Raw genomic sequence first — 4,870 nt, forward strand, 5'->3', positions numbered from 1 at the left:
TCTGTTTCTCCACCACTTACTTGCTTCTCTTAGTGATGCCTGGGTCTCTGAATGTCTGGAGTTGTCTTCCGAGTCATCTCAGATCAAGGTCTGCCCTCCACCATGGGCGTGTATGAAACTGGACTGGTGATCATCTCAGGCTAGCTGCCTGTCCAGGCCCCATTGAGCTTATCTGGTCTGAGGCTCACTCCTAGCCCAGCCTATTGGATTGGCTCTTTGGGAGGGTTGTCTATATCAGTCTTCCAGACCTACACAGCACAGAACTGGTGATATTATCAGCCTAACTCCTTGACTGGGTCCCTGGAACTAGATTGGTGGTTATTTCACCTTCATTTTCTTAAGTTTGTATTTATTTTTTTAACGAATATTAGGTTACTAATAATTCAGATGTTCATAAGTCAGAACACTGAACTTAGACATGGCCTCTCTCCTCAGCCATATACTCATGCACACATGTCATAGTGGCTACACCGGAAGTGCCTCTAGGGGCAGGGAAGAAAGGTTTGGGTTGGGTTGGATTGGGTTGGGTTGGGTTGGGTTGGGTTGGTTGGTTATTTCGCTTTGTTTCAATTTGTTTATTTTGTTTGTTGTTTAGTTTTGTTTGTTTTCAGAATGAAATATTTTTCGTTTTTTTATTTTTATTTATTAGATATTTTCTTTATTTACATTTCAAATGTTCTCCTGGCTCCTCTGAAATGTACCTTATTCTCTCCCTTCCTCCCTCTGTTCACCACCCCACCCTCTCCTACTTTCTGGCTCTGGCATTTCCCTACACTGAGGCATAGAACCTTAACAGGACCAAGGGCCTCACCTCCCATTGATGACCAACTAGGCCTGATGAAGCCAAGTAGTCTTGGTTTTTGTTGGTAAGATTCTTGTGTTTGCCTTTCGCCATCTGGTAATCTCTGGTGTTAGATGTTCTTGTCTCTAGCTGGAGCTTGTTCCTCCTGTGGGTATGTAAACTTGTGCCAGCACTCCTGGGAGACCAGTTCTCCCCTGGTAAGACCTGTGCAGGGCACAGAGGGCTGTGGATCAACCCCACCTCCTGGGTGCATGTGGAGATAGGTAGGACCCTGTCCCAGCTGCTCTGCTTCTTCTGTGGCCTGTGCCTCCTGGCTGGCCCCTCCTTAGACAGTCACCAGAGAAAAATGGTGGATCTCACCTGAGTCCGGGGTCAGTGTACTTCCTGGAGAAGAGACAAGCTCTACCCTGGAAGGAAATGTGCACAGAGGGCTAAGGAATAGCCTCACCTCCTAGGTGCAGATGGAGGCAGAGGACCCTGCCCCAGCTGTTCTGCCTCTTCTGAGGACTGTGCACTCCTGGCTGGTCCCACCAATGTTTTTCCTCTTAAGAGTAAACTCCTTTTTTATTAGCTATTATCTTTATTTACATGTCATATAATGTCTCCTTTCCAGGTTTCCCCTCCACAAAAAAGAGAAAATAAAATAAAATAAAATAGAAAAATAAAACCCTGTTCCCTCCCCTTCCCCAGCTCACCAACCTACCCTCTCCTGCTTCCTGGCCCTGGCATTCCCCTACACTAGGGCATAGAACCTTCACAGGACCAAGGGAATCTCATTCTATTGATGACCTACTAGGCCATTCTCTGTTATACATATGCTGCTGGAGCCATGAGTCCCACCATGTGTACTCTTTGATTGGTGGTTTAGTCCCTGGGAGCTCTGAGGGTACTAGTTAGTTCATATTGTTGTTTGTCCTAAAGGGCTGCAAACCCTTCAGCTCCTTGGATCCTTTCTCTAGCTCCTTCATTGGGAACCCTGTGCTCAGTCCTCTGAGCCTCTACTTCTGTATTAGTTGGGCATTGTTAGAGCCTCTCAGGAGACAGCTATATCAGACTTCTATCAGCCAGCACTTGCTAGCATCCACAAAAGTGTCTGGGTTTGATCATTGAATATGGGAAGGATTCCCAGGTAGAGCAGTCTTGGATTCTCCTTCTTTCAGTCTCTGTTTCATAGTTTGTCTCTGAAACTCTTTCCATGGGTATTTTGTTCCCTCTTTTAAGAAGGAGCAAAATATCCACACTTTGGTCTTCCTTCTTCTTGAGTTTCTTGTGGTTTGTGGATTGTACTTTGTGTAATCTGATCTTCTGGGTTAATATCCACTTATCAGAGAGTGTTTGCCATGTATGTTTTTTGTGATTGGGTTACCTCACTCAGGATGATATTCTCCATATGTATCCATTTCCCTAAGAATTTCATGAATTCATTGTTTTTAATATCTGAGTAGTATCCCATTGTGTAGATGTACCACATTTTCTGTATCCATTCCTTTGTTGAGGGACATCTGGGTTGTTTCCAGATTCTGGCTATTATACATAAGGCGGCTATGAACATTGTGGAACATGTGTCCTGATTACATGTTGGAGCATCTTTTGGGTATATGCCCAGGAGTGGTATAGCTGGGTCCTCTGGTAGAACTAAGTCCAATTTCTGGAGGAACAGTGAAACTGATTTACAGAGTGGTTGTACTAGCTTGCAATCCCACCAGCAATGAAGGAGTGTTCCTTTCTCCACAACCTCTCCAGCATCTACTGTCACCTGAGTTTTTTATCCTAGCCATTCTGACTGGTGTGAGGTGGAATCTCAGGGTTGTTTTGATTTGCATTTCCCTGATAACTAAGGATGTTGAACATTTCTTTAGGTGTTTCTCAGCCATTTGGTATTCCTCAGTTGAGAATCTTTGTTTAGCTCTGTATCCCATTTTTAATAGGGTTATTTGACTCTCTGGAGTCTACTTTTTTGAGTTCTTTGTATATATTGGATATTAGCCCTCTATCAGATATAGGATTAGTAATGATCTTTTCCCAATTTGTTGGTTGCCATTTTGTCCAGTGTCCTTTGTCTTACAGAAGCTTTGTAATTTTATGAGGTCCCATTTGTCAATTCTTTATCTTAGAGCACAAGCTATTGGTGTTTTGTTCAGGAAAATTTCCCCTCTGCCCATGTGCTTGAGGCTCTTCCCCTCTTTCTTTTCTACTAGTTTCAGTGTATCTGGTTTTAGGTGGACATACTTGATCCACTTGGACTTGAGCACTCTTAAACATGTTCTCTTCATTGACCACCTATGTCAAAAGTCTGGGTATGGTTAGTACATAGTTTGGTATTTTCAAAAAGGCCAACCATATAGGTCTTACTTGCCTCCTGCTAAGCAACAATGGCTGGACTCTGGAAGAACAGATCTCTTTTTGAAATCCTGAGCAATATCTCACAGCAGATGCTAGAAGGGGAGCTTGCAAATCAGAAGACTTCTGATAGGCTCCATTAGAGGATGCACTCTTGCTAGCCTATTGTTTTTTTTACTGTGTACTTTACCACCAGTAGATTTGAAGCAGTCTGCTTTGTAAGAGCCATATTATGGGAACTTCCCTATATTCCTAGAGTTAGAGACCTTGGTAGGCAGTGGAAGCTCTAAACACAAGTTAAAGATGGCTGATTCTGAGCCTATCCCTCAGATATATTATATATATATATATATATATACACACACATATATATATATATATATATATATATATATATATATATATATATCATGTGTTTAGATCGAACTTCCTCAGCCATTATATTTCTGGATCTGGAAACTTGCCTCCATTGAGAGTTTGTAGTCCTTTTAATTTTAAAATTGCATTTGATATTTATTTGCAGCCAATGATACCAGTGCAGAGGGCTAGATAGCTTTAGAAATTGTGGAAAGAATTAAGGTGGACAGGAGTGCAAAGAAAGAACGACTTCCAAAGGGTGAGATTGGGGAAAGTGTGAAGAAGCAGATGAAAGATCTAAAAGGACAATTCAGTTGATTTTCTCCTCACCATCTGCCTCAGTCCTTTTGTTACATTAGATACTATGTCAAATACTGTTAAATAATTTCCTGTGCAATAAATTTTGACTTTATTCACTATTCTGCTTCTTTTTTTTATTTTTAGTTAAAAACTTTTCAGGTCCTATTTAATAGCTAGAGTTCTTACAATTAGGCAGAAGTAGAAGGACTGAATAGTCAGGGCTCTGACTGGGGACTATAGATCCTGGCACAGAATCACCTCAGGGAGGAAGGCTAGGTTGAAGTGGACAGTGCAAAAGAGTAAGCAGGAACAAGGAAATGGCCAAAATGAAAGGGCCTGTACCTAGCAGCAACTGTGGTCTAGGAAGCAGATTTGGCTAACAAAGTCAACAGTGTTCTTAATATAGCACTAAATGCAGCAGTAAAGAAAGCTTTTTGGGGTGGAAAGTGTAGGTTATCTGGTACAGGGCTTGCCTTACATATATGGAGCCTGAGAGTGGTCCCTAAGATTCATAAATCAAGCATGACCCTCAACACCAAGTTCTCAGCACAGAGGAGATTTATTTGTCACCTGGTGGTAGAGGCAGGGGATAAAAGACAAAAATAGGAAATAGACAAGAGAAAAGAGGAAGGAACAAGAGAGAAGAAAGGGAGAATTTTCTTGCGGGGGGAGGGTCAAGGAACTTGAGAAAGTACTACCTCCAGATAGAAAGGAGACAGACATGACCCATAGGAAAATGGTGTTTTATAAAGATAAAATGAGAAATACCATGCTAGGATGAGGTGTTTTAATTGGGCGTGTTATTTAGTTGAGCTGTAGTAGGGATTTAATTGTTGGATGTCAATTCTTTGATAGCTGGACCTTAGTAGATAGACTCAAGTAGGCCGAAGTAGCCAAATAAGAAAATGGACCTTAGTGGTTAGCTTTAGGAATGTAATCTAAGTGGTTTTAGCAAGGTGGAGGAAATGGGGAGGACAAGGCCTGCCAGAGCCATGCTCACCAGACTCAAGCTGCCCAGAGTCCTCCATTTATAATCTCTGTACCTGAAATGAGATGGAGACAAGGCAATCA

At 42.0% G+C, this 4,870-nt stretch overlaps 1 non-coding gene across 1 annotated transcript; it reads right to left on the reverse strand.

The window, feature by feature from the left end:
* Positions 1-363: 363 nt before the first annotated feature.
* LOC116096284 lies at positions 364-493 on the reverse strand. The gene has a single exon (XR_004120939.1). It is a non-coding gene; the product is annotated as a small nucleolar RNA SNORA17 (small nucleolar RNA).
* Between the last annotated feature and the right edge of the window lie 4,377 nt (positions 494-4,870).

The sequence above is a fragment of the Mastomys coucha genome, chromosome X (assembly GCF_008632895.1).
Source record: "Mastomys coucha isolate ucsf_1 chromosome X, UCSF_Mcou_1, whole genome shotgun sequence".
Classification (NCBI taxonomy): domain Eukaryota; kingdom Metazoa; phylum Chordata; class Mammalia; order Rodentia; family Muridae; genus Mastomys; species Mastomys coucha.